At 36.9% G+C, this 15,129-nt stretch overlaps 8 non-coding genes across 8 annotated transcripts; all 8 read left to right on the top strand.

Annotated features, from left to right (window-relative positions):
- Positions 1–1,131: 1,131 nt before the first annotated feature.
- Positions 1,132–1,204, top strand: TRNAK-UUU (transfer RNA lysine (anticodon UUU)). The gene has a single exon. It is a non-coding gene; the product is annotated as a tRNA-Lys (tRNA).
- Positions 1,205–1,413: 209 nt separating this feature from the next.
- On the top strand, positions 1,414–1,487 carry TRNAI-AAU (transfer RNA isoleucine (anticodon AAU)). The gene has a single exon. It is a non-coding gene; the product is annotated as a tRNA-Ile (tRNA).
- A 3,744-nt stretch (positions 1,488–5,231) lies between these two features.
- On the top strand, positions 5,232–5,304 carry TRNAK-UUU (transfer RNA lysine (anticodon UUU)). The gene has a single exon. It is a non-coding gene; the product is annotated as a tRNA-Lys (tRNA).
- A 209-nt stretch (positions 5,305–5,513) lies between these two features.
- Positions 5,514–5,587, top strand: TRNAI-AAU (transfer RNA isoleucine (anticodon AAU)). Its single transcript has one exon. It is a non-coding gene; the product is annotated as a tRNA-Ile (tRNA).
- Positions 5,588–9,485: 3,898 nt separating this feature from the next.
- On the top strand, positions 9,486–9,558 carry TRNAK-UUU (transfer RNA lysine (anticodon UUU)). The gene has a single exon. It is a non-coding gene; the product is annotated as a tRNA-Lys (tRNA).
- A 209-nt stretch (positions 9,559–9,767) lies between these two features.
- Positions 9,768–9,841, top strand: TRNAI-AAU (transfer RNA isoleucine (anticodon AAU)). The gene has a single exon. It is a non-coding gene; the product is annotated as a tRNA-Ile (tRNA).
- A 3,898-nt stretch (positions 9,842–13,739) lies between these two features.
- TRNAK-UUU (transfer RNA lysine (anticodon UUU)) lies at positions 13,740–13,812 on the top strand. Its single transcript has one exon. It is a non-coding gene; the product is annotated as a tRNA-Lys (tRNA).
- A 209-nt stretch (positions 13,813–14,021) lies between these two features.
- TRNAI-AAU (transfer RNA isoleucine (anticodon AAU)) lies at positions 14,022–14,095 on the top strand. Its single transcript has one exon. It is a non-coding gene; the product is annotated as a tRNA-Ile (tRNA).
- The last annotated feature ends 1,034 nt before the right edge of the window (positions 14,096–15,129 follow it).

The following is a 15,129-nucleotide window of genomic DNA, read 5'->3' as shown; positions in this document are numbered from 1 at the left end:
TAAATTATTCAAGACATTAATATTCGATATTTTAAAAGTAAAGACAAACGCAACATCTCAAAAAAAAGTGATTTGACCATTGGATCGTTAGGCTGAAAGCATAACACTCTACCAACTGAGTTATCCGGGTGGCGATACAAATGCAACCACATTTAAGAGGTCTCCAAGGTGCCCAATCTCACGCTTGTCATAGTATGTCGACTGCATGGGAATGATCTCATTCCCTAAATCCAATGCGTTACATTTCGTTGACACTGTCACACTGGTGGAAACGATTGGTATTGTTCCAACAACATCACGAGTGACCGAGGAGTTGTTTCGCATTCCAATCTCCGATGAAAGCAGACTCAATGTGACTAGTAACTGAGCACGTATACTCTTCTCACGAGAGGTGAGAACATACAATGAATCCAGAAACATTGTCTAACATGATCATTTTGATGTTCCAGTGTTTTTGTATGAGGAAATATGATATGTCATTTACATACGAACCCCTATATGTATTAACGCGGTACATTTACCGGTGAAGGTTATTGTAGACTGCGCTTCTTCCGATGTGCTTTTTTTCAGATGGGTGATCGGCTACAACTTTTTATTAGTGGGTGACAATGAGTGGCCGCATCGAAAAATAAAGGTAGTGAAGCTCTTGAGAACACAGAATAGTCGGTGAATGGACTGGCCTGCCTGTTGCTTCGAGTTGAATCCTATTAAGCACGTTTAAAATGGTGTGGAAAGACGTAGACATTGAGATACATGAGATTTGAGAAGCATAGAATTAGGTCGCAGAGTTTGTATCTCTGTCCGTGGTGATCACACAGCTTCTTAAAATCCATATTATTCTCTTGATGTCAGGGATACATCATGAGTTACAGTGCTTTCAATGAAGTTATTGGATCTGTTTAAAAGCGTCATCTACGTTCTTCTAACCACGTGTGTTTTTTCTGTTGTTTCTTGAATCATACTTTAGTGTAGAACTACATTTTACGTAGGGTTCAAACTTCAGCAATATATGCCAAAGCATACATTAAGTTACCGAAACATACTTTCGTCCTTAAATTATACATGTAATTGTGTGCACGTGCTGAGAAATGACTTTGAACAGAAATTTTATGTCCAGGCCAATTATTGCCAGCCCGGATAGCTCAGTCGGTAGAGCGTTAGGCTTTTAACCTAACGGTCCAGGGTTCGAGTCCCTGTTCGGGCGAGAAAAGATTCATTTTTACTTCGAAAAAACAACTATTAATGCTTTGAATAATCTGATGACTCTTTCTGGTATTATGATAATCATTGGTCGATTCTTAAGATGCCATGGTATTTAAATAGACGCATCAAAGCGTAAACCAGCTATAAATTTTGATCGAGTAAGTATATATTCTACATTTTACAAAAAGAAATTGCAGCCTTTGTCATCGTGGCCGGTTAGCTCCGTTGGTTAGAGCGTCGTGCTAATAACGCGAAGGTCGTGGGTTCGATCCCCTCACTGGCCAAGACTTTTGTGATTGTGCGGTTTGATGCGTTTTCTCGTGAATCTGGTTCTTTTCTGGATGCTGACTGTGAGTTCAAATTTTGGAAGCTTATATACCAAACCAAACAGAAAATCTAAAATTACGAGATGAAATAGCGGTAGAAAGAGTCTTTCCTCCACGAAAAATCATCTCCACACGTTCAACGAGGAGTGGAACGAAATATGTTTCGAGTGTCGTGGTCAACACTAGTTTACCTTCTCAGATCAAAAACACTATTTCAGTGTTACATGATGCACAATATAAAGAAGCTATCAACCTGTGTGTCACTAAACTAAGAAGAAGTGGTTTGATCTTTTACGTTTTTATCTGCTAAGTTACTTTGTTCTTAAGAGCCATTGACATTTCTCGGTCATCAGGTATATTCTCCATCTAATTTGCAGAATGACATAGGACATAAATTGATACCTTTTGCATTGAATGCAACGAAAACTGTCGATAATGGTCACAGTTACCTGGCATGGTTTAGGTAGGCTCGAAATTGTACTTTATACCTTATTCCAGTTGATAGGATAAATTGGCATGCTATCAAATTTAGGCATAACAGTTCTGAAGGGTTACTATTTCTAATTGTAGGAACTACTTTTCCAGAATAACTGTTAGGATCAGTGGAAACTCGAAGCGGGCAATTCGAATATACATATGTCTTATTGTACTTGAGACATGTCCTTATCTTATAGCAATATGCTAGACCAAACTTTTGTTCTTGTGTAAGCACAAAATATGGAATAGGTCTTCAAACTTCTGTGCATATTAGCTTATGTCCCGTTCGTATTGCAAATTCATGATCTAGGGAATACAGTTATCAGGTATTTATCATGGCTAATTTCTGAATTTGCTAGTTCCATTAGAGTACATAATAACTTAATGGTAACAATTTAAACATCAGTCCAGAAAATTGATACTGCATGTTTCTCATCTGTACCGGTAATATACATCATTCCTTCAGAATGACGTACAGCATCTTCACGTAGTGCTTCTGTGCGTGCTTTCACAAACAACCACTTGCTATAAACATCAACTTTTATGCTGAACACATCATCATTGTAAGTGTCAGAGAGTCGTTGATGGGTACTTGGTAGTAGTGAAGCTACAGCAATATCATATTTTAATGTATTTACCCTTTCCAATACCATGGCTTATTCAACGAACTCAATCACTAAATTAGGAAAAACAATAGTAAGAAAATAGTACAATGTGGTTGCAAAGTAAATAAACATTAAAGGTGAATACGTTCAGGACCATTGCGCAACGCAAATATGGCTTCATAAAATAAATTTTGCACCCCAATGATAAGCTCCATTTAATCCGTTAAATCTCTGTTGAAACTGGAAGTGGTAGAAATTGAGTGATGTCCCATTTGAACGTTGATCAACATAGACCAAAACCGGTAAGAGATAGGGAGAAAAGGTCTTTTCGAATCGTTTCAGCCTCTTAGGAAATTGTTCTTTTTCCTCCGTTAACAATCTATACAAACCACAATTATAGAAGTAAAGAATTTGAGGTTACAATGTTGATCGCAATTGAACAAAAGCTATAATAGATAGTGAGTAGCATCCAGTTAACATCCATTAAATGTCCCAAAAGTAAGCTCCACTTGGGATTTCATTCCTTTATTGCAACCAGAAATTCTATGAACCGTTTACTTATCTTCATATAGCAAAAAATGTTAAAGTAACAGAGATAGCAATAAATAGCTTTTTCATGTAGTTTCAAGAATAAGATTCAACTTTGATCTTTTCCAGTATTACAACCCGAAGTTATAGATAGATCTGCTACGATCAGTTTTATCATTGAGTTCTCATAAGTCTGAAGTCTATTTTGGTCTAATAACGTGTGTTTGACCACAAATTTAATAAAAATATTTCTTCTAGAATTTGGTGCACCAATTTCAATTCCATATCATCTTTAGGATCATTAATTGTTATATTAGCATAAATATTTCTTATATCATTCAATGCATAGTAACTTTTTTTGAAAATGGAAACGATCGCTCGAATAGACACACGAATCCTATACCTTTCTGTTTTAAGAATATGGTTTTTATCCTCTCTCTCTTTTGTTTTTGAATCGTCCCAACCGGAACACTTGTCTCTGTGGTCCTTTAAGTAATCTTAATTCAATTAGTATTGCCCACGGAATCGAGATGAATTGATTTAATTTAGCGTTCCGTTCAGCAACCATACTATAACATACTTGCACCGAAAGCTTTACGTGGTATCCGGAACGCATGAGCTACCTCTGAGAGTCGATCTCAAGTATCCTATATCAATGCCGCGAAAGCTATTCATATAAACACGAGGGAGTTCATCGTTGAGCATGAGACGAGAGACGAGAGTTACTGTAAATCATCGGACACTAAAACAGTGTTTGAGATCAAAACCTTTGATAGACTGCTGTTGCTTATAAGACTTGAGACATTTCGCTTGTCGTAAGTTAAAGTTTCATTTCTTTTCGGGAGAAAAAAGTGTTTATTCGATCAAAATAAACACCTATTTTATGCTTTGATATGCCTATTTAAATTCCGTACCATCTTCAGGATCAATCATTAATTGTCATAATAGCAGAAATAGTCTTTAAATTATTCAAGACATTAATATTCGATATTTTAAAAGTAAAGACAAACGCAACATCTCAAAAAAAAGTGATTTGACCATTGGATCGTTAGGCTGAAAGCATAACACTCTACCAACTGAGTTATCCGGGTGGCGATACAAATGCAACCACATTTAAGAGGTCTCCAAGGTGCCCAATTTCACGCTTGTCATAGTATGTCGACTGCATGGGAATGATCTCATTCCCTAAATCCAATGCGTTACATTTCGTTGACACTGTCACACTGGTGGAAACGATTGGTATTGTTCCAACAACATCACGAGTGACCGAGGAGTTGTTTCGCATTCCAATCTCCGATGAAAGCAGACTCAATGTGACTAGTAACTGAGCACATATACTCTTCTCACGAGAGGTGACAACATACAATGAATCCAGAAACATTGTCTAACATGATCATTTTGATGTTCCGGTATTTTTGTATGAGGAAATATGATATGTCATTTACATACGAACCCCTATATGTATTAACGCGGTACATTTACCGGTGAAGGTTATTGTAGACTGCGCTTCTTCCGATGTGCTTTTTTTCAGATGGGTGATCGGCTACAACTTTTTATTAGTGGGTGACAATGAGTGGCCGCATCGAAAAATAAAGGTAGTGAAGCTCTTGAGAACAGAGAATAGTCGGTGAATGGACTGGCCTGCCTGTTGCTTCGAGTTGAATCCTATTAAGCACGTTTAAAATGGTGTGGAAAGACGTAGACATTGAGATACATGAGATTTGAGAAGCATAGAATTAGGTCGCAGAGTTTGTATCTCTGTCCGTGGTGATCACACAGCTTCTTAAAATCCATATTATTCTCTTGATGTCAGGAATACATCATGAGTTACAGTGCTTTCAATGAAGTTATTGGATCTGTTTAAAAGCGTCATCTACGTTCTTCTAACCACGTGTGTTTTTTCTGTTGTTTCTTGAATCATACTTTAGTGTAGAACTACATTTTACGTAGGGTTCAAACTTCAGCAATATATGCCAAAGCATACATTAAGTTACCGAAACATACTTTCGTTCTTAAATTATACATGTAATTGTGTGCACGTGCTGAGAAATGACTTTGAGCAGAAATTTTATGTCCAGGCCAGTTATTGCCAGCCCGGATAGCTCAGTCGGTAGAGCGTTAGGCTTTTAACCTAACGGTCCAGGGTTCGAGTCCCTGTTCGGGCGAGAAAAGATTCATTTTTACTTTGAAAATACAACTATTAATGCTTTGAATAATCTGATGACTCTTTCTGGTATTATGATAATCATTGGTCGATTCTTAAGATGCCATGGTATTTAAATAGACGCATCAAAGCGTAAACCAGCTATAAATTTTGATCGAGTAAGTATATATTCTACATTTTACAAAAAGAAATTGCAGCCTTTGTCATCGTGGCCGGTTAGCTCCGTTGGTTAGAACGTCGTGCTAATAACGCGAAGGTCGTGGGTTCGATCCCCTCACTGGCCAAGACTTTTGTGATTGTGCGGTTTGATGCGTTTTCTCGTGAATCTGGTTCTTTTCTGGATGCTGACTGTGAGTTCAAATTTTGGAAGCTTATATACCAAACCAAACAGAAAATCTAAAATTACGAGATGAAATAGCGGTAGAAAGAGTCTTTCCTCCACGAAAAATCATCTCCACACGTTCAACGAGGAGTGGAACGAAATATGTTTCGAGTGTCGTGGTCAACACTAGTTTACCTTCTCAGATCAAAAACACTATTTCAGTGTTACATGATGCACAATATAAAGAAGCTATCAACCTGTGTGTCACTAAACTAAGAAGAAGTGGTTTGATCTTTTACGTTTTTATCTGCTAAGTTACTTTGTTCTTAAGAGCCATTGACATTTCTCGGTCATCAGGTATATTCTCCATCTAATTTGCAGAATGAAATAGAAGGACATAAATTGATATCTTTTGCATTGAATGCAACGAAAACTGTCGATAATGGTCACAGTTACCTGGCATGGTTTAGGTAGGCACGAAATTGTACTTTATACCTTATTCCAGTTGATAGGATGCTCGTGGGTTTTCTCGGGGTTCTCCAGTTTCCTCCCACTTTCTTCATTCCACCATTTCACTCATCTCTCATAATCACCGTCTCCTTTAGCCTAACCGGCATAACCGTGGGACGGAAAACTCAAAGATTTATTTTTTTCCAGTTGATAGGATAAATTGGCATGCTATCAAATTTAGGCATAACAGTTCTGAAGGGTTACTATTTCTAATGTAGGAACTACTTTTCCATAATAACTGTTAGGATCAGTGGAAACTCGAAGCGGGCAATTCGAATATACATATGTCTTCTTGTACTTGAGACATGTCCTTATCTTATAGCAATATGCTAGACCAAACTTTTGTTCTTGTGTAAGCACAAAATATGGAATAGGTCTTCAAACTTCTGTGCATATTAGCTTATGTCCCGTTCGTATTGCAAATTCATGATCTAGGGAATACAGTTATCAGGTATTTATCATGGCTAATTTCTGAATTTGCTAGTTCCATTAGAGTACATAATAACTTAATGGTAACAATTTAAACATCAGTCCAGAAAATTGATACTGCATGTTTCTCATCTGTACCGGTAATATACATCATTTATTCAGAATCACATACAGCATCTTCACGTAGTGCTTCTGTGCGTGCTTTCACAAACAACCACTTGCTATAAACATCAACTTTTATGCTGAACACATCATCATTGTAAGTGTCAGAGAGTCGTTGATGGGTACTTGGTAGTAGTGAAGCTACAGCAATATCATATTTTAATGTATTTACCCTTTCCAATACCATGGCTTATTCAACGAACTCAATCACTAAATTAGGAAAAACAATAGTAAGAAAATAGTACAATGTGGTTGCAAAGTAAATAAACATTAAAGGTGAATACGTTCAGGACCATTGCGCAACGCAAATATGGCTTCATAAAATAAATTTTGCACCCCAATGATAAGCTCCATTTAATCCGTTAAATCTTTGTTGAAACTGGAAGTGGTAGAAATTGAGTGATGTCCCATTTGAACGTTGATCAACATAGACCAAAACCGGTAAGAGATAGGGAGAAAAGGTCTTTTCGAATCGTTTCAGCCTCTTAGGAAATTGTTCTTTTTCCTCCGTTAACAATCTATACAAACCACAATTATAGAAGTAGAGAATTTGAGGTTACAATGTTGATCGCAATTGAACAAAAGCTATAATAGATAGTGAGTAGCATCCAGTTAACATCCATTAAATGTCCCAAAAGTAAGCTCCACTTGGGATTTCATTCCTTTATTGCAACCAGAAATTCTATGAACCGTTTACTTATCTTCATATAGCAAAAAATGTTAAAGTAACAGAGATAGCAATAAATAGCTTTTTCATGTAGTTTCAAGAATAAGATTCAACTTTGATCTTTTCCAGTATTACAACCCGAAGTTATAGATAGATCTGCTACGATCAGTTTTATCATTGAGTTCTCATAAGTCTGAAGTCTATTTTGGTCTAATAACGTGTGTTTGACCACAAATTTAATAAAAATATTTCTTCTAGAATTTGGTGCACCAATTTCAATTCCATATCATCTTTAGGATCATTAATTGTTATATTAGCATAAATATTTCTTATATCATTCAATGCATAGTAACTTTTTTTGAAAATGGAAACGATCGCTCGAATAGACACACGAATCCTATACCTTTCTGTTTTAAGAATATGGTTTTTATCCTCTCTCTCTTTTGTTTTTGAATCGTCCCAACCGGAACACTTGTCTCTGTGGTCCTTTAAGTAATCTTAATTCAATTAGTATTGCCCACGGAATCGAGATGAATTGATTTAATTTAGCGTTCCGTTCAGCAACCATACTATAACATACTTGCACCGAAAGCTTTACGTGGTATCCGGAACGCATGAGCTACCTCTGAGAGTCGATCTCAAGTATCCTATATCAATGCCGCGAAAGCTATTCATATAAACACGAGGGAGTTCATCGTTGAGCATGAGACGAGAGACGAGAGTTACTGTAAATCATCGGACACTAAAACAGTGTTTGAGATCAAAACCTTTGATAGACTGCTGTTGCTTATAAGACTTGAGACATTTCGCTTGTCGTAAGTTAAAGTTTCATTTCTTTTCGGGAGAAAAAAGTGTTTATTCGATCAAAATAAACACCTATTTTATGCTTTGATATGCCTATTTAAATTCCGTACCATCTTCAGGATCAATCATTAATTGTCATAATAGCAGAAATAGTCTTTAAATTATTCAAGACATTAATATTCGATATTTTAAAAGTAAAGACAAACGCAACATCTCAAAAAAAAGTGATTTGACCATTGGATCGTTAGGCTGAAAGCATAACACTCTACCAACTGAGTTATCCGGGTGGCGATACAAATGCAACCACATTTAAGAGGTCTCCAAGGTGCCCAATTTCACGCTTGTCATAGTATGTCGACTGCATGGGAATGATCTCATTCCCTAAATCCAATGCGTTACATTTCGTTGACACTGTCACACTGGTGGAAACGATTGGTATTGTTCCAACAACATCACGAGTGACCGAGGAGTTGTTTCGCATTCCAATCTCCGATGAAACCACACTCAATGTGACTAGTAACTGAGCACATATACTCTTCTCACGAGAGGTGACAACATACAATGAATCCAGAAACATTGTCTAACATGATCATTTTGATGTTCCGGTATTTTTGTATGAGGAAATATGATATGTCATTTACATACGAACCCCTATATGTATTAACGCGGTACATTTACCGGTGAAGGTTATTGTAGACTGCGCTTCTTCCGATGTGCTTTTTTTCAGATGGGTGATCGGCTACAACTTTTTATTAGTGGGTGACAATGAGTGGCCGCATCGAAAAATAAAGGTAGTGAAGCTCTTGAGAACAGAGAATAGTCGGTGAATGGACTGGCCTGCCTGTTGCTTCGAGTTGAATCCTATTAAGCACGTTTAAAATGGTGTGGAAAGACGTAGACATTGAGATACATGAGATTTGAGAAGCATAGAATTAGGTCGCAGAGTTTGTATCTCTGTCCGTGGTGATCACACAGCTTCTTAAAATCCATATTATTCTCTTGATGTCAGGAATACATCATGAGTTACAGTGCTTTCAATGAAGTTATTGGATCTGTTTAAAAGCGTCATCTACGTTCTTCTAACCACGTGTGTTTTTTCTGTTGTTTCTTGAATCATACTTTAGTGTAGAACTACATTTTACGTAGGGTTCAAACTTCAGCAATATATGCCAAAGCATACATTAAGTTACCGAAACATACTTTCGTTCTTAAATTATACATGTAATTGTGTGCACGTGCTGAGAAATGACTTTGAGCAGAAATTTTATGTCCAGGCCAGTTATTGCCAGCCCGGATAGCTCAGTCGGTAGAGCGTTAGGCTTTTAACCTAACGGTCCAGGGTTCGAGTCCCTGTTCGGGCGAGAAAAGATTCATTTTTACTTTGAAAATACAACTATTAATGCTTTGAATAATCTGATGACTCTTTCTGGTATTATGATAATCATTGGTCGATTCTTAAGATGCCATGGTATTTAAATAGACGCATCAAAGCGTAAACCAGCTATAAATTTTGATCGAGTAAGTATATATTCTACATTTTACAAAAAGAAATTGCAGCCTTTGTCATCGTGGCCGGTTAGCTCCGTTGGTTAGAACGTCGTGCTAATAACGCGAAGGTCGTGGGTTCGATCCCCTCACTGGCCAAGACTTTTGTGATTGTGCGGTTTGATGCGTTTTCTCGTGAATCTGGTTCTTTTCTGGATGCTGACTGTGAGTTCAAATTTTGGAAGCTTATATACCAAACCAAACAGAAAATCTAAAATTACGAGATGAAATAGCGGTAGAAAGAGTCTTTCCTCCACGAAAAATCATCTCCACACGTTCAACGAGGAGTGGAACGAAATATGTTTCGAGTGTCGTGGTCAACACTAGTTTACCTTCTCAGATCAAAAACACTATTTCAGTGTTACATGATGCACAATATAAAGAAGCTATCAACCTGTGTGTCACTAAACTAAGAAGAAGTGGTTTGATCTTTTACGTTTTTATCTGCTAAGTTACTTTGTTCTTAAGAGCCATTGACATTTCTCGGTCATCAGGTATATTCTCCATCTAATTTGCAGAATGAAATAGAAGGACATAAATTGATATCTTTTGCATTGAATGCAACGAAAACTGTCGATAATGGTCACAGTTACCTGGCATGGTTTAGGTAGGCACGAAATTGTACTTTATACCTTATTCCAGTTGATAGGATGCTCGTGGGTTTTCTCGGGGTTCTCCAGTTTCCTCCCACTTTCTTCATTCCACCATTTCACTCATCTCTCATAATCACCGTCTCCTTTAGCCTAACCGGCATAACCGTGGGACGGAAAACTCAAAGATTTATTTTTTTCCAGTTGATAGGATAAATTGGCATGCTATCAAATTTAGGCATAACAGTTCTGAAGGGTTACTATTTCTAATGTAGGAACTACTTTTCCATAATAACTGTTAGGATCAGTGGAAACTCGAAGCGGGCAATTCGAATATACATATGTCTTCTTGTACTTGAGACATGTCCTTATCTTATAGCAATATGCTAGACCAAACTTTTGTTCTTGTGTAAGCACAAAATATGGAATAGGTCTTCAAACTTCTGTGCATATTAGCTTATGTCCCGTTCGTATTGCAAATTCATGATCTAGGGAATACAGTTATCAGGTATTTATCATGGCTAATTTCTGAATTTGCTAGTTCCATTAGAGTACATAATAACTTAATGGTAACAATTTAAACATCAGTCCAGAAAATTGATACTGCATGTTTCTCATCTGTACCGGTAATATACATCATTTATTCAGAATCACATACAGCATCTTCACGTAGTGCTTCTGTGCGTGCTTTCACAAACAACCACTTGCTATAAACATCAACTTTTATGCTGAACACATCATCATTGTAAGTGTCAGAGAGTCGTTGATGGGTACTTGGTAGTAGTGAAGCTACAGCAATATCATATTTTAATGTATTTACCCTTTCCAATACCATGGCTTATTCAACGAACTCAATCACTAAATTAGGAAAAACAATAGTAAGAAAATAGTACAATGTGGTTGCAAAGTAAATAAACATTAAAGGTGAATACGTTCAGGACCATTGCGCAACGCAAATATGGCTTCATAAAATAAATTTTGCACCCCAATGATAAGCTCCATTTAATCCGTTAAATCTTTGTTGAAACTGGAAGTGGTAGAAATTGAGTGATGTCCCATTTGAACGTTGATCAACATAGACCAAAACCGGTAAGAGATAGGGAGAAAAGGTCTTTTCGAATCGTTTCAGCCTCTTAGGAAATTGTTCTTTTTCCTCCGTTAACAATCTATACAAACCACAATTATAGAAGTAGAGAATTTGAGGTTACAATGTTGATCGCAATTGAACAAAAGCTATAATAGATAGTGAGTAGCATCCAGTTAACATCCATTAAATGTCCCAAAAGTAAGCTCCACTTGGGATTTCATTCCTTTATTGCAACCAGAAATTCTATGAACCGTTTACTTATCTTCATATAGCAAAAAATGTTAAAGTAACAGAGATAGCAATAAATAGCTTTTTCATGTAGTTTCAAGAATAAGATTCAACTTTGATCTTTTCCAGTATTACAACCCGAAGTTATAGATAGATCTGCTACGATCAGTTTTATCATTGAGTTCTCATAAGTCTGAAGTCTATTTTGGTCTAATAACGTGTGTTTGACCACAAATTTAATAAAAATATTTCTTCTAGAATTTGGTGCACCAATTTCAATTCCATATCATCTTTAGGATCATTAATTGTTATATTAGCATAAATATTTCTTATATCATTCAATGCATAGTAACTTTTTTTGAAAATGGAAACGATCGCTCGAATAGACACACGAATCCTATACCTTTCTGTTTTAAGAATATGGTTTTTATCCTCTCTCTCTTTTGTTTTTGAATCGTCCCAACCGGAACACTTGTCTCTGTGGTCCTTTAAGTAATCTTAATTCAATTAGTATTGCCCACGGAATCGAGATGAATTGATTTAATTTAGCGTTCCGTTCAGCAACCATACTATAACATACTTGCACCGAAAGCTTTACGTGGTATCCGGAACGCATGAGCTACCTCTGAGAGTCGATCTCAAGTATCCTATATCAATGCCGCGAAAGCTATTCATATAAACACGAGGGAGTTCATCGTTGAGCATGAGACGAGAGACGAGAGTTACTGTAAATCATCGGACACTAAAACAGTGTTTGAGATCAAAACCTTTGATAGACTGCTGTTGCTTATAAGACTTGAGACATTTCGCTTGTCGTAAGTTAAAGTTTCATTTCTTTTCGGGAGAAAAAAGTGTTTATTCGATCAAAATAAACACCTATTTTATGCTTTGATATGCCTATTTAAATTCCGTACCATCTTCAGGATCAATCATTAATTGTCATAATAGCAGAAATAGTCTTTAAATTATTCAAGACATTAATATTCGATATTTTAAAAGTAAAGACAAACGCAACATCTCAAAAAAAAGTGATTTGACCATTGGATCGTTAGGCTGAAAGCATAACACTCTACCAACTGAGTTATCCGGGTGGCGATACAAATGCAACCACATTTAAGAGGTCTCCAAGGTGCCCAATTTCACGCTTGTCATAGTATGTCGACTGCATGGGAATGATCTCATTCCCTAAATCCAATGCGTTACATTTCGTTGACACTGTCACACTGGTGGAAACGATTGGTATTGTTCCAACAACATCACGAGTGACCGAGGAGTTGTTTCGCATTCCAATCTCCGATGAAAGCAGACTCAATGTGACTAGTAACTGAGCACATATACTCTTCTCACGAGAGGTGACAACATACAATGAATCCAGAAACATTGTCTAACATGATCATTTTGATGTTCCGGTATTTTTGTATGAGGAAATATGATATGTCATTTACATACGAACCCCTATATGTATTAACGCGGTACATTTACCGGTGAAGGTTATTGTAGACTGCGCTTCTTCCGATGTGCTTTTTTTCAGATGGGTGATCGGCTACAACTTTTTATTAGTGGGTGACAATGAGTGGCCGCATCGAAAAATAAAGGTAGTGAAGCTCTTGAGAACAGAGAATAGTCGGTGAATGGACTGGCCTGCCTGTTGCTTCGAGTTGAATCCTATTAAGCACGTTTAAAATGGTGTGGAAAGACGTAGACATTGAGATACATGAGATTTGAGAAGCATAGAATTAGGTCGCAGAGTTTGTATCTCTGTCCGTGGTGATCACACAGCTTCTTAAAATCCATATTATTCTCTTGATGTCAGGGATACATCATGAGTTACAGTGCTTTCAATGAAGTTATTGGATCTGTTTAAAAGCGTCATCTACGTTCTTCTAACCACGTGTGTTTTTTCTGTTGTTTCTTGAATCATACTTTAGTGTAGAACTACATTTTACGTAGGGTTTAAACTTCAGCAATATATGCCAAAGCATACATTAAGTTACCGAAACATACTTTCGTCCTTAAATTATACATGTAATTGTGTGCACGTGCTGAGAAATGACTTTGAACAGAAATTTTATGTCCAGGCCAATTATTGCCAGCCCGGATAGCTCAGTCGGTAGAGCGTTAGGCTTTTAACCTAACGGTCCAGGGTTCGAGTCCCTGTTCGGGCGAGAAAAGATTCATTTTTACTTCGAAAATACAACTATTAATGCTTTGAATAATCTGATGACTCTTTCTGGTATTATGATAATCATTGGTCGATTCTTAAGATGCCATGGTATTTAAATAGACGCATCAAAGCGTAAACCAGCTATAAATTTTGATCGAGTAAGTATATATTCTACATTTTAAAAAAAGAAATTGCAGCCTTTGTCTTCGTGGCCGGTTAGCTCAGTTGGTTAGAGCGTCGTGCTAATAACGCGAAGGTCGTGGGTTCGATCCCCTCACTGGCCAAGACTTTTGTGATTGTGCGGTTTGATGCGTTTTCTCGTGAATCTGGTTCTTTTCTGGATGCTGACTGTGAGTTCAAATTTTGGAAGCTTATATACCAAACCAAACAGAAAATCTAAAATTACGAGATGAAATAGCGGTAGAAAGAGTCTTTCCTCCACGAAAAATCATCTCCACACGTTCAACGAGGAGTGGAACGAAATATGTTTCGAGTGTCGTGGTCAACACTAGTTTACCTTCTCAGATCAAAAACACTATTTCAGTGTTACATGATGCACAATATAAAGAAGCTATCAACCTGTGTGTCACTAAACTAAGAAGAAGTGGTTTGATCTTTTACGTTTTTATCTGCTAAGTTACTTTGTTCTTAAGAGCCATTGACATTTCTCGGTTATCAGGTATATTCTCCATCTAATTTGCAGAATGACATAGAAGGACATAAATTGATATCTTTTGCATTGAATGCAACGAAAACTGTCGATAATGGTCACAGTTACCTGGCATGGTTTAGGTAGGCTCGAAATTGTACTTTATACCTTATTCCAGTTGATAGGATAAATTGGCATGCTATCAAATTTAGGCATAACAGTTCTGAAGGGTTACTATTTCTAATTGTAGGAACTACTTTTCCAGAATAACTGTTAGGATCAGTGGAAACTCGAAGCGGGCAATTCGAATATACATATGTCTTATTGTACTTGAGACATGTCCTTATCTTATAGCAATATGCTAGACCAAACTTTTGTTCTTGTGTAAGCACAAAATATGGAATAGGTCTTCAAACTTCTGTGCATATTAGCTTATGTCCCGTTCGTATTGCAAATTCATGATCTAGGGAATACAGTTATCAGGTATTTATCATGGCTAATTTCTGAATTTGCTAGTTCCATTAGAGTACATAATAACTTAATGGTAACAATTTAAACATCAGTCCAGAAAATTGATACTGCATGTTTCTCATCTGTACCGGTAATATACATCATTCCTTCAGAATGACGTACAGCATCTTCACGTAGTGCTTCTGTGCGTGCTTTCAC

Source organism: Thermobia domestica, chromosome 15 (assembly GCF_964235325.1).
Source record: "Thermobia domestica chromosome 15, izTheDome1.hap1.1, whole genome shotgun sequence".
NCBI lineage: Eukaryota > Metazoa > Arthropoda > Insecta > Zygentoma > Lepismatidae > Thermobia > Thermobia domestica.
This window is presented reverse-complemented; position numbering and strand designations above follow the sequence as displayed.